General features: G+C 40.4%; 1 protein-coding gene across 2 annotated transcripts in view; it reads right to left on the bottom strand.

Annotated features, from left to right (window-relative positions):
- Window positions 1-10042, bottom strand: part of MEST (mesoderm specific transcript) — a 130759-nt gene extending 120717 nt beyond the window's left edge. Inside the window, exon 1 of one of the 2 annotated variants that reach the window (XM_053716385.1) lies at window positions 9962-10042. The gene's annotated coding sequence lies outside the window, so the exon portion shown is untranslated. Of the gene's footprint in view, window positions 1-3398; window positions 3555-9961 lie in introns of those variants that run through there. The other variant, XM_053716384.1, reaches the window with a different exon arrangement.
- Window positions 10043-21931: the final 11889 nt, after the last annotated feature.

Below are 21931 nucleotides of genomic sequence, written 5' to 3'. Positions count from 1 at the left end.
TGGTCAGTAGCACCATACCTCACTTTATCCTCTTATAGACATATCAGGGTCACTGTGCCTTAGCATACAGGTACAGATTCTGGTCAGTAGCACCATACCTCACTTTATCCTCTTATAGACATATTAGGGTCACTGTGCTATGGCATACAGGTACAGATACTGGTCAGTAGCATCATACCTCACTTTATCCTCTTATAGACATATCAGGGTCACTGTGCCTTAGCATACAGGTACAGATTCTGGTCAGTAGCACCATACCTCACTTTATCCTCTTATAGACATATCAGGGTCACTGTGCTATAGCATACAGGTACAGATACTGGTCAGTAGCATCATACCTCACTTTATCCTCTTAAAGACATATCAGGGTAACTGTGCTATAGCATACAGGTACAGATACTGGTCAGTAGCACCATACATCACTCTATCCTCTTATAGACATATCCAGGGTCACTGTGCCTTAGCATACAGGTACAGATACTGGTCAGTAGCACCATACCTCACTTTACCCTCTTATAGACATATCAGGGTCACTGTGACTTAACATACAGGTACAGATACTGGTCAGTAGCACCATACCTCACTTTACCCTCTTATAGACATATCAGGGTCACTGTGACTTAGCATACAGGTACAGATACTGGTCAGTAGCACCATATCTCACTTTATCCTCTTATAGACATATCCAGGTCACTGTGCCTTAGCATACAGGTACAGATACTGGTCAGTAGCACCATACCTCACTTTATCCTCTTATAGACATATCAGGGTCACTGTGCCTTAGCATACAGGTACAGATACTGGTCAGTAGCACTGGTCAGTAGCACCATACCTCACTCTATCCTCTTATAGACATATCCAGGGTCACTGTGCCTTAGCATACAGGTACAGATACTGGTCAGTAGCACCATACCTCACTTTATCCTCTTATAGACATATCAGGGTCACTGTGCCTTAGCATACAGGTACAGATACTGGTCAGTAGCACCATACCTCACTTTATCCTCTTATAGACATATCAGGGTCACTGTGCCTTAGCATACAGGTACAGATACTGGTCAGTAGCACCATACCTCACTTTATCCTCTTATAGACATATCCAGGGTCACTGTGCCTTAGCATACAGGTACAGATTCTGGTCAGTAGCACCATACCTCACTTTATCCTCTTATAGACATATCAGGGTCACTGTGCCTTAGCATACAGGTACAGATACTGGTCAGTAGCACCATACCTCACTTTATCCTCTTATAGACATATCCAGGTCACTGTGCTATAGCATACAGGTACAGATACTGGTCAGTAGCACCATACCTCACTATATCCTCTTATAGACATATCAGGGTCACTGTGCCTTAGCATACAGGTACAGATACTGGTCAGTAGCACCATACCTCACTTTATCCTCTTATAGACATATCAGGGTCACTGTGACTTAGCATACAGGTACAGATACTGGTCAGTAGCACCATACCTCACTTTATCCTCTTATAGACATATCAGGGTCACTGTGACTTAGCATACAGGTACAGATACTGGTCAGTAGCACCATACCTCACTTTATCCTCTTATAGACATATCAGGGTCACTGTGCCTTAGCATACAGGTACAGATACTGGTCAGTAGCACCATACCTCACTTTACCCTCTTATAGACATATCAGGGTCACTGTGCCTTAGCATACAGGTACAGATACTGGTCAGTAGCATCATACCTCACTTTATCCTCTTATAGACATATCAGGGTCACTGTGCCTTAGCATACAGGTACAGATACTGGTCAGTAGCACCATACCTCACTTTATCCTCTTATAGACATATCAGGGTCACTGTGCCTTAGCATACAGGTACAGATACTGGTCAGTAGCACTATACCTCACTTTATCCTCTTATAGACATATCAGGGTCACTGTGCCTTAGCATACAGGTACAGATACTGGTCAGTAGCACCATACCTCACTTTATCCTCTTATAGACATATCAGGGTCACTGTGCTATAGCATACAGGTACAGGTACTGGTCAGTAGCACCATACCTCACTCTATCCTCTTATAGACATATCAGGGTCACTGTGCCTTAGCATACAGGTACAGATACTGGTCAGTAGCACCATACATCACTCTATCCTCTTATAGACATATCCAGGGTCACTGTGCCTTAGCATACAGGTACAGATACTGGTCAGTAGCACCATACCTCACTTTACCCTCTTATAGACATATCAGGGTCACTGTGCCTTAGCATACAGGTACAGATACTGGTCAGTAGCACCATACCTCACTTTATCCTCTTATAGACATATCAGGGTCACTGTGCCTTAGCATACAGGTACAGATACTGGTCAGTGACACCAAACCTCACTTTATCCTCTTATAGACATATCAGGGTCACTGTGCCTTAGCATACAGGTACAGATACTGGTCAGTGACACCAAACCTCACTTTATCCTCTTATAGACATATCAGGGTCACTGTGCCTTAGCATACAGGTACAGATACTGGTCAGTAGCACCATACCTCACTTTATCCTCTTATAGACATATCCAGGGTCACTGTGCCTTAGCATACAGGTACAGATACTGGTCAGTAGCACCATACCTCACTTTATCCTCTTATAGACATATCAGGGTCACTGTGCCTTAGCATACAGGTACAGATACTGGTCAGTGACACCAAACCTCACTTTATCCTCTTATAGACATATCAGGGTCACTGTGCCTTAGCATACAGGTACAGATACTGGTCAGTGACACCAAACCTCACTTTATCCTCTTATAGACATATCAGGGTCACTGTGCCTTAGCATACAGGTACAGATACTGGTCAGTAGCACCATACCTCACTTTACCCTCTTATAGACATATCAGGGTCACTGTGCCTTAGCATACAGGTACAGATACTGGTCAGTAGCACCATACCTCACTTTATCCTCTTATAGACATATCAGGGTCACTGTGCCTTAGCATACAGGTACAGATACTGGTCAGTGACACCAAACCTCACTATGTGAATGATGTTGTGCATATAAGTCTCTTTTCCGGCATTGCATACACAGCCTAAATCATGACATTGGCAGGACTGCCCAAGGGACATAGGTCCAATAAAGGTGTAACCCTAACTGTGCCAACCAGTTCCCAGTACCTGTATTATATGTAGTATTGTGCAGTAAGTACAACGCCCTGGCACTCATCAGACTCCTCACTGGTGCACTACAGACAGTTCCTGTACCCTACCCATGATGTGCCCGGTTACAATCTTCACCCCGTGCACTCACTACAACTCCTGAGCACACACACACAGCGGTCCCGTACCCATGTTGTGCACTCTCAGCCCATTGTGCTATGTATGTTACCCTATCTTATCTCCCCATGACTCCCTGAGCCCAGCTGCCCACGATTACCTGCCGTCACGTGCCCATATCACACAGCTTCACAAACGCGCGTGCATGAAAATATTCTCCTGACAGCTGTGAGCGCGTCCTCAGCACCGGTCTTGTATCATAAATGGTTCCCCAATCCCCACTAGAAATCCGGGACTTCGGCTCCTCGGCAAAAATCGGAACTCCGCCCCCCACCGCAGCCACTCCCATTCTCCTCCCACCTCCTACATTTCCATACCCCGTCTTGAAAGCTCAGTCTCCATGCTCGTGCATGAGAAACATCCCCTCCCCCGCCACTCTGCTATCGCCACAGCTTCTTCTGCTTATGTAATTGCAGCTTGTCACACGCTCCCTTCTATATTTCATTAGACAGCTTCTTCTGCTGATGTAATGTAGCTTGTCACACGCTCCCTGCTCCCTTCTATATTTTATTAGACAGCTTCTTCTGCTGATGTAATGCAGCTTGTCACACGCTCCCTGCTCCCTTCTATATTTCATTAGACAGCTTCTTCTGCTTATGTAATGCAGCTTGTCACACGCTCCCTGCTCCCTTCTATATGTCATTAGACAGCTTCTTCTGCTGATGTAATGTAGCTTGTCACACGCTCCCTGCTCCCTTCTATATTTCATTAGACAGCTTCTTCTGTTTATATAATGCAGCTTGTCACACGCTCCCTGCTCCCTTCTATATTTCATTAGACAGCTTCTTCTGCTTATGTAATGCAGCTTGTCACACGCTCCCTGCTCCCTTCTATATGTCATTAGACAGCTTCTTCTGCTGATGTAATGTAGCTTGTCACACGCTCCCTGCTCCCTTCTATATTTCATTAGACAGCTTCTTCTGCTTATGTAATGCAGCTTGTCACACGCTCCCTGCTCCCTTCTATATGTCATTAGACAGCTTCTTCTGCTGATGTAATGTAGCTTGTCACACGCTCCCTGCTCCCTTCTATATTTCATTAGACAGCTTCTTCTGTTTATATAATGCAGCTTGTCACACGCTCCCTGCTCCCTTCTATATTTCATTAGACAGCTTCTTCTGCTTATGTAATGCAGCTTGTCACACGCTCCCTGCTCCCTTCTATATGTCATTAGACAGCTTCTTCTGCTGATGTAATGTAGCTTGTCACACGCTCCCTGCTCCCTTCTATATTTCATTAGACAGCTTCTTCTGTTTATATAATATAGCTTGTCACACGCTCCCTGCTCCCTTCTATATGTCATTAGACAGCTTCTTCTGCTGATGTTATGTAGCTTGTCACACGCTCCCTGCTCCCTTCTATATGTCATTAGACAGCTTCTTCTGCTGATGTAATGCAGCTTGTCACACGCTCCCTGCTCCCTTCTATATTTCATTAGACAGCTTCTTCTGCTTATATAATGCAGCTTGTCACACGCTCCCTGCTCCCTTCTATATTTCATTAGACAGCTTCTTCTGCTTATGTAATGCAGCTTGTCACACGCTCCCTGCTCCCTTCTATATGTCATTAGACAGCTTCTTCTGCTGATGTGATGTAGCTTGTCACACGCTCCCTGCTCCCTTCTATATTTCATTAGACAGCTTCTTCTGCTGATGTGATGTAGCTTGTCATACGCTCCCTTCTATATGTCATTAGACAGCTTCTTCTGCTGATGTAATGCAGCTTGTCACACGCTCCCTGCTCCCTTCTATATTTCATTAGACAGCTTCTTCTGCTGATGTGATGTAGCTTGTCATACGCTCCCTGCTCCCTTCTATATGTCATTAGACAGCTTCTTCTGCTGATGTAATGTAGCTTGTCACACGCTCCCTGCTCCCTTCTATATGCCATTAGACAGCTTCTTCTGCTGATGTGATGTAGCTTGTCACACGCTCCCTGCTCCCTTCTATATTTCATTAGACAGCTTCTTCTGCTGATGTAATGTAGCTTGTCACACGCTCCCTGCTCCCTTCTATATTTCATTAGACAGCTTCTTCTGCTGATGTAATGTAGCTTGTCACACGCTCCCTGCTCCCTTCTATATTTCATTAGACAGCTTCTTCTGCTGATGTAATGTAGCTTGTCACACGCTCCCTGCTCCCTTCTATATGTCATTAGACAGCTTCTTCTGCTGATGTAATGTAGCTTGTCACACGCTCCCTGCTCCCTTCTATATGTCATTAGACAGCTTCTTCTGCTTATGTAATGCAGCTTGTCACACGCTCCCTGCTCCCTTCTATATTTCATTAGCTTCTTCTGCTGATGTAATGCAGCTTGTCACACGCTCCCTGCTCCCTTCTATATTTCATTAGCTTCTTCTGCTGATGTAATGCAGCTTGTCACACGCTCCCTGCTCCCTTCTATATTTCATTAGCTTCTTCTGCTGATGTAATGCAGCTTGTCACACGCTCCCTGCTCCCTTCTATATTTCATTAGACAGCTTCTTCTGCTTATGTAATGCAGATTGTCACACGCTCCCTGCTCCCTGACCCCATGAGTCGTCGATTAACGTTCCCCTGAACTTTAATTACCCTAAAGCATTCAACACTTAAAGAATACACAGACACCTGATGTTTGGTAAAAATACTGGCCACAGCCTGTTTATTAAATAACAAGTTTAAGAACACCAAATACATAACTCTTTAACCATGTAAACTCAGTTAACTATGAAGATGCTAGCTCCCAAACTTAATTCACTAATCTCCATTTACTTGTTGACCAGGCCGTATATAAATTCACCTGGACTTAAATAAGTCCGTTATTTCTTTAAAACCCCAAGCTCCAAGGAACCCCCTGTCCAAGAAGCTACTTAACCTGCTCTCCCACCCGTGGGGAGGCTAACCCATTCACTTATGGCCAACGTACACAAAATAACTTGTCTAAACAGTGACATTCAACAACAACTATTTGTCCGCCAAGGACAGGGACAACCCGCAGGCACCCCATCTTCCACAACCCTTCCAACTTTTGCATAGGCAGACCACTTTCTCAGCGCAAAGAAAGATCCCATAAAGAGTGATAACACTCCGGACCAAGGCATCCCATCCCCACTGGGAATGCCAACAAAATGAAAACTGACGATGGGCCTTCTGACTTATGAAGTGCAATATGTACCACAATTCCTATACCATCCTATAAAATTATCCCTGAAGTGTAAACAGGCAAGGGCACTGTCAGGCTAAACAGACAGCCATACAGTGTAACAATTATGAGATTTGCTCTTTAAGGACTCATTTGTGTATGCATAATCTGATATTTTGATTTAAATCCACCATTTAAAGATATGCATCTTGGTTAAGGTATTGAACAGACACAAGCGCCCATGACTGGGTTTGAACTCTAAAACCATGAGTTTTCAAGCCAGGCTTGCCAACCACTAGGCCGCAATGGCCCTTAAAATGAGTGGAGCATGTAGGCAGAACCAGATCACATTACTGTATCACATTGTGTACATATACCTGCTACATTATCTTATTTTTGTCCTTAAACCAATCACCAATACTTGGAGAGAACATGGAAAATAAAATGTATTCCCTATCCCTTCAATACCCCACTGGGAGTGTAATTGTTGTCTCCCAGCTGTGTTAACATATCTTGACCTTGAGGCGAAGGATGGGTGGGAACACCACAGGCGAAATACAATATTACATACGCCAGCATCCGGGTAATGAAAATACCTGCAAACCATGTATTAAACGCCAGCAAGCTAAATGGATCATTGTGGTCAAATTAAGGGTGGGAAAACCCTTTAAATTAACTGTCCCATCAAGATGTAAAGTATTGAAAATACTACCAATATGATCTGACACAGGCCCGAACTTCTCCCCATCAGAGAGAATACAATATTGACCTTACAGACAAAAATCATAAGTTATCCTACCACAGTAAAATCATTGAAGCTGCAACAGCCATCATACATATACAGAATACCACATTATTATTATTATTCTAAGCGGTACACAAGGTAACATTTATAGAGATCAACCGGGTAGAGGGCCCATCCAAAGTTTTACTGCTGCAGTCGGCTCTTAGAAAGGCGATCTCCAAACCGCTAGGCTCATAGGATAGAACCGTACCCTATTAGTGTCACCAGAAACTACATAACAGAAGGGATGGCGCCGCCGACGGAGCTGTGACCCATTGTTATGACAGACTGTAATAGTCGCCCTCCCATACTACAATATAGACTAAAGAATATCCTCCATATTATGATATATATCCTTCAGAGGAATAAAAGTGGAAAACCTTAGAGAAGGATAATTTTCCAACAAAGAAATGTATGGACCACACATACATAGTAGATGAGGTTGAAAAAGACCGAAGTCCATCGAGTTCAACCTATACAAATCTAAAATATATACCAAAAGCTCCAGTTAAGCTTAAATAATCCCACTAAAAGGTGACCCATTTAATACTAGCAATCATATCCATGAATTTTGTTTATAGACAGAAATGCCTATATTAAATACAGGTAGCCCTCAGTTTACGCCAGGGTTAGGTTCCAGAAGGAATGGTTGTAAATCGAAACCGTTGTAAATTGAAACCCAGTTTACAATGTAAGTCAATGGGAAGTGAGGGAGATAGGTTCCAGGCCCCTCTCAAAATTGTCATAATTAACACCTAATACATTATTTTTAAAGCTTTGAAATGAAGACTTTAAATGCTAAACAGCATTATAAACCTAATAAAATAATCACACAACACAGAATATCTAATTAAACTAAGTTAAATGAACAAAAACATTTGCTACACAGCATTATAAACCTAATAAAATAATCACACAACACACACTTTACTTGCATTTTTCTGCAAACAGTTCCTTCTATGTATTCCAATCTGGACTGATTTTTAGACAGGAAGATCTTGTTCCTTTAAAATCTGCTCTATAGCTCAGGTCTGGTTAAACTGATTAATTTCAGCTTGCTTGGCTTTGCTGCAACACAAGTGGACAGCTCCACCTACTGTCTATTTTAATAAATGCACTGCTTCTCAATGCTTTTCAATAGCAATCACATGACTGGAAAAAAAAAAAAAAAGGTTGTTATTCTGAAACGGTGTAAATTGAACCATTGTAAAACGAGGGCCACCTGTACTATAAATTATAGAAACATTTGTATGACATCACATACGCACAAAATATATATCCTCCATAGGAAACAAAACAAGAAACAGACTTAAAGGGACATACTACCACTGATTTTTATTTTATTTTTATTTAAAAATTATAGACACTTAATTATTGTACCCCCATTTCTTCATTACCACCAAGGGAACAAAGCAAATCTAACGACCAAAGTCAAGCAGAAAGTTGTCCAAAACTTCATACCCCACGAATCATGAATTTTTTTTATTGACTAGACTGTCCCTGAAAGGGACAAGGCTATCCACATTACACCCATGAACCAGCACTGTCTGTGAAAACTCTCAAAATGCACTGAGCCAAGAGGCGGTTTTTAACGGTTTAAAATTCAGTTTGATCCTACCTAGGTTTGGCTTTTCAAAACTACCCCCAAGGGAACAAAGCAAATTAAATGATAAAAGTCAATTGTTAAGTGGTCCAAAATTGCAGGTCCTATCTGAATCATGAGAGTTTAATTTTGATTATATTGTCCCTCTAAAGAAAATTAGATGCAAAATACAGTTAACTGCCACTAGATGGCAGACAAAACAAAGGGATCCCAGGAAATAAGAGCAAAAAACCTGCAGTGCTCTAAGCTCCTCAGTCAGAGCAGAGAGAGTAAACCGTAACACCAGATAATTAGTACTTAGAAATGCGAAAATTAACATACATAATATAAACATCCCCTATGTGACCAAACTGTGACACGCGGAGAAAACACCAACCCCCCTCTGAAAATAGAAAATTTCCACATAGCTTAGCGATCAAGAAGTATCCTCTATATTCCCTTATTCAGCAAAGATATAATAATTGTATGCCACTATCAGATAAGACTCTGCAAATATTAGGCCCTAGACTCGCCACTGATCGGGCAAAGAGCTAGATTGCGCCAAAAATACCAGCGGCGGGAAAGTTAACCCCGCCAACGCAGGATCTAACATAAAGTTCCCCCTTAGAATCAATTATAATAAACATAACTTTGAACTTTAATAAGGTGCAGTGTAACGAAAATCCACATACTATGCGCATCCACATACGTAAGTATAGGAAACAGTAGCAAACCAGGGTACAATATATATAAGGGGGAGGGCTAACAATAAACCCCTTGTGTCTGAGGGATACCGTGAATAAAGGCATCACAATCTGGGATAATAGTATAACGGCTGCAGAAAAACATGCTAGAGAGAACGTACCTCTCACACCAATACAGAGTTGCAGGGAAAAGAAGAAAAACAGTATAAAATATCCCATTAACAGGAAGGTGATAAACACAGAAAGTATATTAACCCTCTCATGCCAGCGAGGGGAAAAACAGCCCGTTATACCACTCACACCTATGTAGAAGAATTACACAATTCCCCTGCATAAACACGACCATGCCCCACATCCACTGCACACACTAAATCCCAGAGTAAATATACTTATGCTAAGAGCTCCAAAGGAGGGGGGGGGGGGGTTAACCCCTAAAGCTTGGACCTTCTAACTTAGAAGGAATAAGCAATTACCTTAGGAGCCCAGATGCAGGGCAGGTTCAGCATCTCAGGAATGACAGACACAGACGAACAAAAAACATTTTACTGCCTAAGAATTAATTTTCTGAAAATGGCCGCCCACACACTTGCCTTATGTAGCCTTCCCCTGAGACCCATCCTACTCCACCAAATATGGGACTAACTCCTCCCAGGGGTCATGGGCCCCCTCCCCCTACGTTCCTTCGTGTCCTGGGGCTGTCTTTCTATATTTCATTAGACAGCTTCTTCTGTTTATGTAATGCAGCTTGTCACACGCTCCCTGCTCCCTTCTATATGTCATTAGACAGCTTCTTCTGCTTATGTGATGTAGCTTGTCACACGCTCCCTGCTCCCTTCTATATTTCATTAGACAGCTTCTTCTGTTTATGTAATGCAGCTTGTCACACGCTCCCTGCTCCCTTCTATATTTCATTAGACAGCTTCTTCTGCCTATGTAATGCAGCTTGTCACACGCTCCCTGCTCCCTTCTATATGTCATTAGACAGCTTCTTCTGCTGATGTAATGTAGCTTGTCACACGCTCCCTGCTCCCTTCTATATGTCATTAGACAGCTTCTTCTGCTGATGTAATGTAGCTTGTCACACGCTCCCTGCTCCCTTCTATATTTCATTAGACAGCTTCTTCTGCTGATGTGATGTAGCTTGTCACACGCTCCCTGCTCCCTTCTATATGTCATTAGACAGCTTCTTCTGCTGATGTGATGTAGCTTGTCACACGCTCCCTGCTCCTATCTATATTTCATTAGACAGCTTCTTCTGCTGATGTAATGTAGCTTGTCACACGCTCCCTGCTCCCTTCTATATGTCATTAGACAGCTTCTTCTGCTGATGTGATGTAGCTTGTCATACGCTCCCTGCTCCCTTCTATATTTCATTGGACAGCTTCTTCTGTTTATGTAATGCAGCTTGTCACACGCTCCCTGCTCCCTTCTATATGTCATTAGACAGCTTCTTCTGCTTATGTAATGCAGCTTGTCACACTCTCCCTGCTCCCTTCTATATGTCATTAGACAGCTTCTTCTGCTGATGTAATGCAGCTTGTCACACGCTCCCTGCTCCCTTCTATATGTCATTAGACAGCTTCTTCTGCTGATGTGATGTAGCTTGTCATACGCTCCCTGCTCCCTTCTATATTTCATTAGACAGCTTCTTCTGTTTATGTAATGCAGCTTGTCACACGCTCCCTGCTCCCTTCTATATTTCATTAGACAGCTTCTTCTGTTTATGTAATGCAGCTTGTCACACGCTCCCTGCTCCCTTCTATATTTCATTAGACAGCTTCTTCTGCCTATGTAATGCAGCTTGTCACACGCTCCCTGCTCCCTTCTATATGTCATTAGACAGCTTCTTCTGCTGATGTAATGTAGCTTGTCACACGCTCCCTGCTCCCTTCTATATGTCATTAGACAGCTTCTTCTGCTGATGTAATGTAGCTTGTCACACGCTCCCTGCTCCCTTCTATATTTCATTAGACAGCTTCTTCTGCTGATGTGATGTAGCTTGTCACACGCTCCCTGCTCCCTTCTATATGTCATTAGACAGCTTCTTCTGCTGATGTGATGTAGCTTGTCACACGCTCCCTGCTCCCTTCTATATGTCATTAGACAGCTTCTTCTGCTGATGTGATGTAGCTTGTCACACACTCCCTGCTCCTATCTATATTTCATTAGACAGCTTCTTCTGCTGATGTAATGTAGCTTGTCACACGCTCCCTGCTCCCTTCTATATGTCATTAGACAGCTTCTTCTGCTGATGTGATGTAGCTTGTCATACGCTCCCTGCTCCCTTCTATATTTCATTGGACAGCTTCTTCTGTTTATGTAATGCAGCTTGTCACACGCTCCCTGCTCCCTTCTATATGTCATTAGACAGCTTCTTCTGCTTATGTAATGCAGCTTGTCACACGCTCCCTGCTCCCTTCTATATGTCATTAGACAGCTTCTTCTGCTGATGTAATGCAGCTTGTCACACGCTCCCTGCTCCCTTCTATATGTCATTAGACAGCTTCTTCTGCTGATGTGATGTAGCTTGTCATACGCTCCCTGCTCCCTTCTATATTTCATTAGACAGCTTCTTCTGCTGATGTAATGTAGCTTGTCACACGCTCCCTGCTCCCTTCTATATGTCATTAGACAGCTTCTTCTGCTGATGTGATGTAGCTTGTCATACGCTCCCTGCTCCCTTCTATATGTCATTAGACAGCTTCTTCTGTTTATGTAATGCAGCTTGTCACACGCTCCCTGCTCCCTTCTATATGTCATTAGACAGCTTCTTCTGCTGATGTGATGTAGCTTGTCATACGCTCCCTGCTCCCTTCTATATGTCATTAGACAGCTTCTTCTGTTTTTGTAATGCAGCTTGTCACACGCTCCCTGCTCCCTTCTATATGTCATTAGACAGCTTCTTCTGCTGATGTAATGCAGCTTGTCACACCCTCCCTGCTCCCTTCTATATTTCATTAGACAGCTTCTTCTGCTTATGTAATGTAGCTTGTCACACGCTCCCTGCTCCCTTCTATATTTCATTAGACAGCTTCTTCTGCTTATGTAATGCAGCTTGTCACATGCTCCCTGCTCCCTTCTATATTTCATTAGACAGCTTCTTCTGCTTATGTAATGCAGCTTGTCACACGCTCCCTGCTCCCTTCTATATTTCATTACACAGCTTCTTCTGCTTATGTAATGTAGCTTGTCACACGCTCCCTGCTCCCTTCTATATGTCATTAGACAGCTTCTTCTGCTTATGTAATGCAGCTTGTCACACGCTCCCTGCTCCCTTCTATATTTCATTAGACAGCTTCTTCTGCTGATGTAATGTAGCTTGTCACACGCCCCCTGCTCCCTTCTATATGTCATTAGACAGCTTCTTCTGCTGATGTGATGTAGCTTGTCACACGCTCCCTGCTCCCTTCTATATGTCATTAGACAGCTTCTTCTGCTGATGTGATGTAGCTTGTGTCAGTATATTTATGAAAATCTTAGCAGTATTCTCTAAACAATGTGTAAGTATATGGCAGGGAATATATTTAACAATCTTCCTTTAAACTAAACCTGCAATCAAACATACATTTGCTAAGCCAATAAAATTAATCTAAATATCTGAATTCTTTATTATTAGTAAATAACTATGAACATGTTGATACGTAAATATTTGTAATGATTAGAATATGAGTCAATATTATATGCGTTAAAACAAAAACTATTTAAAATATGCTATGCAAAGCTCATGCCAATTTACTTTAAAACCAATCTTTCATTCAGAGCTGCATTTAAAATATTACAATGAGATCTAAAATAGCAGTTACAAAACATTCAGCAATATGATTTACAGTGTTAATTTAAGCAATAGTACAATATACACTTCTATTAAAAACATCAGAAATTGTATGCATTATTATGTAAAGACCCAATTCTGAGTTATAACTCTACAGTTGTATAGATAAAACAATTTAGCATCAAGGATATGTATTTAACAATATACAGACTGAATATAAACTACAGCTATTATGCATATATCTGTGTTAAAATATTAATTGCAACCCTCTTTCTTTTATATATATATATATATATATATATATATATATATATATATATATATATATATATATATATATGTAAGGCAAAGAAAAAGTCCGGACAGGGAGCTCAAAGCAAAATTGAAAATTTATTAGCACTATATAAAAGCTTCTAAGATATGTGTATCAGACAATGGCTATAATAAACAGCAAGAAAGGGGCTGGGGTGGGCGTCTGACGCGTTTCAGCTCCTTTAGAGCCTTAATCATAGACAGAATACTGCCCTAATGCCCTATTCAAAATAATATAGACTATGCTATCTTGCTATTGGATGGCCTAACCCACCTGTGTTACTTGTGGGTGTATACCTATTAAGGAAAACTACCTGTATGTGGCTGAATACCTTGTGATATAAGAATATGATACTCTAGGTGATTGTTTATTTATTGTATTAAATCATGTATATGTTTATATCTTTACTGCTGTCAGAGTATAATTCCCTGAAGCATGTTTTTTATATTTTTATTACTCAATTCTTATGTTAGTAATCATGTTAGTGCCCTATTCACCAATGGACATAAGGTCTCATTAGTTGACAACTGAAAAGAAAAAGAAAAAAAGTAGTAACGTTTCAGCTGATTGAATATTTAAGTTACCAACTGCTTGCTTCTAAGCTGATCGCATTATATGCTAAATGTATGCCAAATTTTACTTGAGGTCATACTTATTAACAGCTTATTATAGCGGTAACTGTATTCTACTGTCACTAATTCAAATTAAGTGAATACGGGCTTTTTGTCCTCAATACATGTTAGAGTATTTAAATATTAAAGTAACTTAAGGGTGGGTTTATGGTGGCCTCAAAAATGGAGTTATGTTGGTCAGCAAGAGGGCATGTAACCATTGACAACAACACTCTTAATATTGGATTAATCCTTATATCTATATTAACTGTGTATCTTTACAAAACCAAATGTTGTTGTATAGCAATTGGACAATGCCCTCGTGTTGATCGACTTTGTTTGCTTAGTATAGCAAATATAAGAACAAATTGAAGAAGAGAGAAACAATATTTGTTTACTTGCAAGAAAAATAAGTATTTACATTAGTATGTTGTAATACTTATGTACAGAACGAAACTTTTTATCTCATAAACTTATTTCGATACTGCACTTTAATTTATTTGGAAGTGGATGAGGGGCAATCAATTACCAATGATTGATTAGGTCCGTCTCAATATTTAGGCCAGTTGGTTGCCGACTACCTAGGGTGAAGATCCAGAACACTTCTTTAGCAAGGAGGTCCTTCAATCTATCTCCACCTCTTGGCTTCCTTTTTATCTGGTCGATCACAGTCCAGGTGAATGTGCTTATATCCTTATTGTGCTCATCCACAAAGTGTTTAGAGGCTCCAGTGGGTGTTATCCCCCTTTCAATATCATTGAGGTGGGCACGGATCCTCTCCCTGGCTTCCCGGGAGGTGCATCCTATATATTGCTTCTTGCAAGCACTGCATGTAATCATATAGATCACAAAGGTCGATCTACAGTTAGTGCATTGTGATAGTGAGTACACTTTTTGTGTGGCCAAGGATTGAAAATTTTTCCCCGTGATGACAAAGCCGCAGGCCTTGCAGGTACTGTTGCCACATTTATAGTGTCCCTTCTGTGAAAGCCAGGTACTTTGTGGTTTCGGTTTTTTGAGCATTGATGGCGAAATTTGATTGCCAATAGTTATATTTCGTCTTGCTACACAAAAGCAGCCGTCTTTGATGTCATCCTTAAGGAAATCATCTCCCAACAGAATTGGCAAATTTTTACGCAGTATTTTGCAAATTGAATAATACTGCGGACTATAGGTAGTCACAAAGGTAGGCTTTTTTCTAGCTTCCTTTGTTAGTTTTTTGGTCTCAAGTAAGGAATTCCTGTCGAGATGTTTGACATCCTCGAGTGCTTTGTGCACCACTTTGATGTCGTAACCTCGCTCTGACAATCTCTGAATTAGTTTTTCACTTTCTGCCAAAAAGCCATCATCCTCTGAGCAGTTACGCCGGATTCGCAAGAATTGTCCTTTGGCTATTCCATAGCTGGTATGCGGCGGATGATTGCTTTTGGCATGTAAGTAAGTATTGGATGAAATCGGTTTAACGTACAGTGAAGTGACTACTCTGTTTTCCCCTGGGACTCCAGTTAGAACTAAATCCAAAAAGGGAAGTTCATTTTTCTCAAAAGTATAGGTAAAGTGTAATCCCATTTCATTGTTGTTTAAATAATCAACGAACAATTTACTGTCTGACTGTGTGCCAGACCACACGATTAGGAGGTCATCAATATACCTTTTATATCCAATGATGGATTTGAGGAATGGGTTTTGGTCACTGTAGATGTAACGGTGCTCCCAATAGCCCATGAAGATGTTGGCATAGGCGGGGGCAAATTTGGCCCCCATGGCCGTGCCTCTCTTCTGTAGGTAGTGATCTCCCAAGAACTCAAAGTAGTTGTGTGTCAATGAGAATTTCAATACCTGGAGGATGTAATTCTTCAAGTTAACAGAGTAGTCACTAAAACTGTCGAGCATATAGCACGTAGCTATTAGACCTTGTTCATGTGGGATGGCCGAGTACAGCCCTACCACATCAACAGCCAACCATGACATATGGTCATCCCATTGGCAGGTGCTCAATATGTTTAGTAGGTGTTTGGTGTCTCTTAGAAAAGACGGTAATTTGTAAACCAGTGGTTGTAGTAATGATTCGAGCCAATTGCCCAAATTCTCAAGGAGTGACCCTATTCCTGAAACTATGGGCCGTCCTTTCACCTCCTCCAAGGACTTGTGTACCTTGGGGAGGTGATGGAATATCGGCACCACTGGATGTTTGGTGTTCAGGAAGTCAAAGGTGTCATCATCGAGTAGGCCTTGGTGCCTACCATCATCTAATAGATCTAATAATAAGGCTCCGAAAAGTCGTGTGGGGTCCCCTGGTAACTTTTCATAGACCTCTTGGTCCTGGTGTTGTCTGTGTGCCTCGGAAATGTAATAGTTTCGATCCAACACAACAACAGACCCCCCTTTATCCGACTGTTTCACTATAATGTCTTCTCTCTTCCGCAGTTTGTGCAGAGCCAATCTTTGACTTCTTGTCAGGTTACTTATCGTGGCTTTTTGCTCCCGATCTAGTGCTACCAGATCTTCCTCCATGCGTCGTTGGAACGACTCTAGGGCGGTGCCCCTGCATTGGGTAGGGTAAAAAATAGACTTGGGCTTATAGCCCTTATGGGAGTCAATAGTTGCCTCCTCAGTCAAACCCTCCCTCTCTAATGTGTAGAGGTTTAAAAAATCAGTAGCTTCTGTTATGTTAAAGTAATCATGTTGCGGTGTGGTGTCTGGAGCTCTGGTGTCTATATCCTCAGTGGGGTTGAGTTTATAGAACTTGTTGAGTGTGAGACTGCGGATAAACCTGTTTAAATCTAACAGTGTGTTGAAGACATTGAATTTAGTGGATGGTACAAAATTAAGGCCTAAACTAAGTGCTTCTTCCTCTGGTTTAGTTAATGGGACACTAGATAAATTAATCACATTTGATCTCTGTATCTGTTGCCCTGCCTGGCTCTCCTTAGTGGGTATTGCTCCCTCTTTTGGGCCTGTCTGAGAATTCCTCTTCCTCCTCCTTCCTCTTGGCCTATTGCCACCTGAAAAACCTGCTGATTAGCCTTAGAATCTGTTTTAGGGGTAACCTGTGCTTTTTTTGTATTTGTTACCCCTAGGTGGCTTAGGGGGTTCTAACTGACTATTATTAACAACCAGTGCACCCATTGGCTCATATATTTGTGTGGAAGGTATAGTGTCAGGGGGTGGTATATTGACATGGGTCAATTGGGGAGCAGGGGGGACTATATTGGTTGTGGCCATTGGCATCTGGTCTGGTACTCTGCCATCATCTTCTGAGGACTGTTCACTAGTCATAAAATTGACAAAGTCCTGCAGATCGTCATCCTCATTTGATTCAGGATCAGTGTCAGAGAATGAAACCCGTTTCTGGGGCTTGTTTTCTCCCTTTCCCTGGAGCATCTTTTTGTTTCCCGATTTTCTCTTTGGGAATTTTCTTGTTTTCCAGTTGTATACTTTGTGACCTTTGTAGTCCTCCAAATCTCTGGAGTATTTCTTAAATTTAATGTTATCCATTTCCTTCTTAGCTTTATCCACCGTGGATTGTAAGATTCCGTCAAGTTTCGGGTAGTCAGGATGGTTCATGAATGTATTGAGGTCCCTCTGTACTTCTTCTATATATTCTCTTGCTTCGGCTAGTTTTTTCTCTTTATGTTGTACAATGAGTGCCATCAGTCGGAGAGAGCATTCTGATAAAATTGTATTCCATTCTTGGATGAACTTGTCGTCAGGAATCAAAAAGGTGGGGTATTTTCTCAGTCGTAAGCCCCTAGGAACCATGGTTAGGGACATATATTTCTCTAGTGAGCGTTTATCCCACCATAATTTGTATTCACTTAACAGGGCCCTCTCCATAGACATGAAGGCATCACTGATATCAATCATATCCAATTTGTTCTCAAAAGTCTCCTCTAGGGAAGGTCTATTGCCCTCAAAGTTAGCAATCGTCTGCATTGAATAATATTGTTGAGCCATGTCTGTTGATCTATTATGGAAGCTTTTATATGGTTATATGTGCTTTTCACTGTCACAGATAAACAACAATAAAAGTCCATGTGACAGTGTTTAAAGATTTTCCTATGAATTTCTAAGGCTTTAAATTAGATTAGCGAGATCTACCCGGAGACTGCTGTAAGTGATTACTTATAATAAGAATGAGGAATTGTGAGTTCAGTCTCATACGGGTAGAGGTTATTTTGTTGCTATTTGGGTGAGCGTGATCTTAGTGGTATATGAGGTTAAGCAAAAGTTGATGAGGTTGTAGAGAGATTTTTAGTGGCAAAAGTACTTGTATGGATGTAGTACCCGGTAAAAATACGGAATTCAAAATCAGTAGCCTTTTATCGATAGTCAGCTTTGTGAAACATAAAAGGTATTAAATGACAGTCCGTATTATGCGGTACCTGTTAATCCGTTGTGTACTCCACTTCTCTCCCTTCTCCCAGATCTGTCTGCTGGTGCGCTGTACCGCTCTCGGCTCTGTGAGCCCTCAGCGTGTGCCTTGCAGCGTGTGTCCACAGCGTGTGCTTGCACCGCGTGTCCTCCGTCCGCTGCTGATGACGTCACTCCTTGGTTTCAGCAGCGTGTGTGTTCCGAGCAACGCTCTCCTTCCAAAGAAGTAAATGCCAAAGGAAAACTTTTTGGTTCACTGCCAAGCTATGTCCGTAGTAGCGATCTCCATCACTATGGAACTATGGTAAGGCAAAGAAAAAGTCCGGACAGGGAGCTCAAAGCAAAATTGAAAATTTATTAGCACTATATAAAAGCTTCTAAGATATGTGTATCAGACAATGGCTATAATAAACAGCAAGAAAGGGGCTGGGGTGGGCGTCTGACGCGTTTCAGCTCCTTTAGAGCCTTAATCATAGACAGAATACTGCCCTAATGCCCTATTCAAAATAATATAGACTATGCTATCTTGCTATTGGATGGCCTAACCCACCTGTGTTACTTGTGGGTGTATACCTATTAAGGAAAACTACCTGTATGTGGCTGAATACCTTGTGATATAAGAATATGATACTCTAGGTGATTGTTTATTTATTGTATTAAATCATGTATATGTTTATATCTTTACTGCTGTCAGAGTATAATTCCCTGAAGCATGTTTTTTATATTTTTATTACTCAATTCTTATGTTAGTAATCATGTTAGTGCCCTATTCACCAATGGACATAAGGTCTCATTAGTTGACAACTGAAAAGAAAAAGAAAAAAAGTAGTAACGTTTCAGCTGATTGAATATTTAAGTTACCAACTGCTTGCTTCTAAGCTGATCGCATTATATGCTAAATGTATGCCAAATTTTACTTGAGGTCATACTTATTAACAGCTTATTATAGCGGTAACTGTATTCTACTGTCACTAATTCAAATTAAGTGAATACGGGCTTTTTGTCCTCAATACATGTTAGAGTATTTAAATATTAAAGTAACTTAAGGGTGGGTATATATATACGTTACCAAAATAGATAGTTCAGTTACCAAGGATTCCTTGTTTCATCTCAGAAAATATATAAGTAAATTTTTGCAATCACTGAGAAAAAGGTAGATTAGCTTGTTTAGAATGAATGTATTTTGGACGCCCAGCAGTGTATCATTCAAGTCAGCAAAATCTGTCCCATTTCTTCTTCATGCATTCACTTAAATAACTTTTTCATTCATTGATGAAACCATGGGAGTGGCCCTACGAGATCTGACCATCCCATTGGTTAGGTGGGATGTCTATTTGGATTGGCCCTTGGTCACCATGGAAACGCATCCTTTAAGCAGTTAAATCTCAACTGCTATACCGGTATCGGCCCTTCGGTGGTAGCAGATAGCATAAAACAAATTCATCCTTAACATTTCTAAAACATTTTTAGACAGTGAAATATTTATTTAAACTATGTAATAGCTGCCATAATTTCTTGTATTAATCTCTCTCAACATCAATCATAGATGGAGCAGCGTCAGATTAATTTCCTGATCGTTTTGATATGAAACATCAAATACATCTAGCATTATATTAAAATAATTTATATTTCATTTAGCCTAACAGAAAATTTATATCTCATAGTCATATCACATCAAAGTAACTTCCATATCTTCATCTCACTATATTTTAAAAGATGTATTTAACACTTTATAAACATTTGTTTCACATTTATATGATATGACATTTCATTTCATTCAGGCATTCCATCTCTTTCTAAGTGCATAGATTGATGCTCATGATCAATGGTTGTCTGCAATAAAAATAGAAATAATTATTAGAGATGATCCAAGCATTCATATGTCTATGGTCCATAAGTATTTATTTATATTCTTAAAAACACAGAGGCTAAGTAAGATCTTTTGTGTTTTCAAAACATATATATCATTTCTATGTATATCTGAATTTATTTCCTATATAAATATCCCCTGCAGCAATTATCTATTTAATACAATGTGTTTATATTTATTATCATATAAAAGACTGTCACATATCCATTAAAAATATATATATTTCCTTATAATGCTGAAATGTAACTACAGTTGTTTTCAAATCATAATGTAAGCCATGTGTCTTTACTGTGTGCTGTATGTTCAGAGTAACACCTTAGCATCTGTCTTTTGTTTCCCAAGGCCTTTATTATCTTAATCACCACATGAACTGCTCAAATAAATCTGTGCTAATTACCAGTTCCCCTTGAAAAATGTTTTCATTTCTCACATTTCTTCAGACGGATCGGCATTTCTCTTGGAGGAAATTCATATATATATATATATGCCTGTGTCCTGTTCCATGTATCAAAGTGCTGCCTTTTACACAGCAGGAGGGGGCTTCAAAGGTTATGCTCAAGCATTTGGAGACATCCTGTCTGCATACTAAATGGGGGAAGAGCTGAACATGAGTGAAGTCAGTTTGTCTGAGAGGAATGAATCACTTTTTTTCTGATCAGTGAAATATCTGATCAAAAATACAGATTTATTAATCTTGAGATATATGATTAAAATATATATATATTTATTAACCTCACATATACCATGACATAACCCCCTTCCAATTTTAAATAGATGTAGGACACATGTATTTAAATTGGTCTAAAGTCAATGGTATTTGATGAGGATCAACCGTATATCTCATAGACAGTCTCTTATGTAGGAAGTTTGTTATTTTGAGCCTTCATGTTTATCAGTTAGGCATCTTTAAACTACAGTATGTCTTTAGTTCATTTGGGGATATGATACTTCATTCTCCCTCTATGACTTGTAGTTGGGATCTGGGATGACATGCCCGCAATTGATTGATATGGACCCATTTATCTATGGAACTTTCATTTTTGGGGATCCTTATTTTATAGGCCACTGGAGATATTTTCATAGAGATAAAAGAAGATTATTTAATGAACCATGTTAAAAAGCATCAGTAATAAAAGACTATATATAAAAAATGTAAAAAGCACATATAAATAAAATTACAAATACAGGAATATCTTACAGAAGCGGCTCAAAGGGCCAAAGCTGATAATTACAATAAAAACAGAGGTAATAACAGGTGATAAGTGTGAGTGGTACACCAGAATAAGAGTGTATACTAATAAAACAGAATTAGCCTAAGTACAACTGTAGCAAGTGCATCAAGCAAAAAACTAATAAACAATAATACAAACAATAGTGTTCAAAATTAGTGTTACAAAAATAGTGTTCCAAAAAATAGAAAAATGCACTGCAGTGCAAAAAAAGGGGGGTAGCAAAATAATTGTATAGATACAATCAAATAGTGAGTGAGTGCAAATGGATATA

Source organism: Bombina bombina, chromosome 6 (genome assembly GCF_027579735.1).
Source record: "Bombina bombina isolate aBomBom1 chromosome 6, aBomBom1.pri, whole genome shotgun sequence".
NCBI classification, from domain to species: domain Eukaryota; kingdom Metazoa; phylum Chordata; class Amphibia; order Anura; family Bombinatoridae; genus Bombina; species Bombina bombina.
The sequence above is the reverse complement of the archived record's forward strand: the minus strand, read 5'-3'. Positions and strand labels throughout refer to the sequence as shown.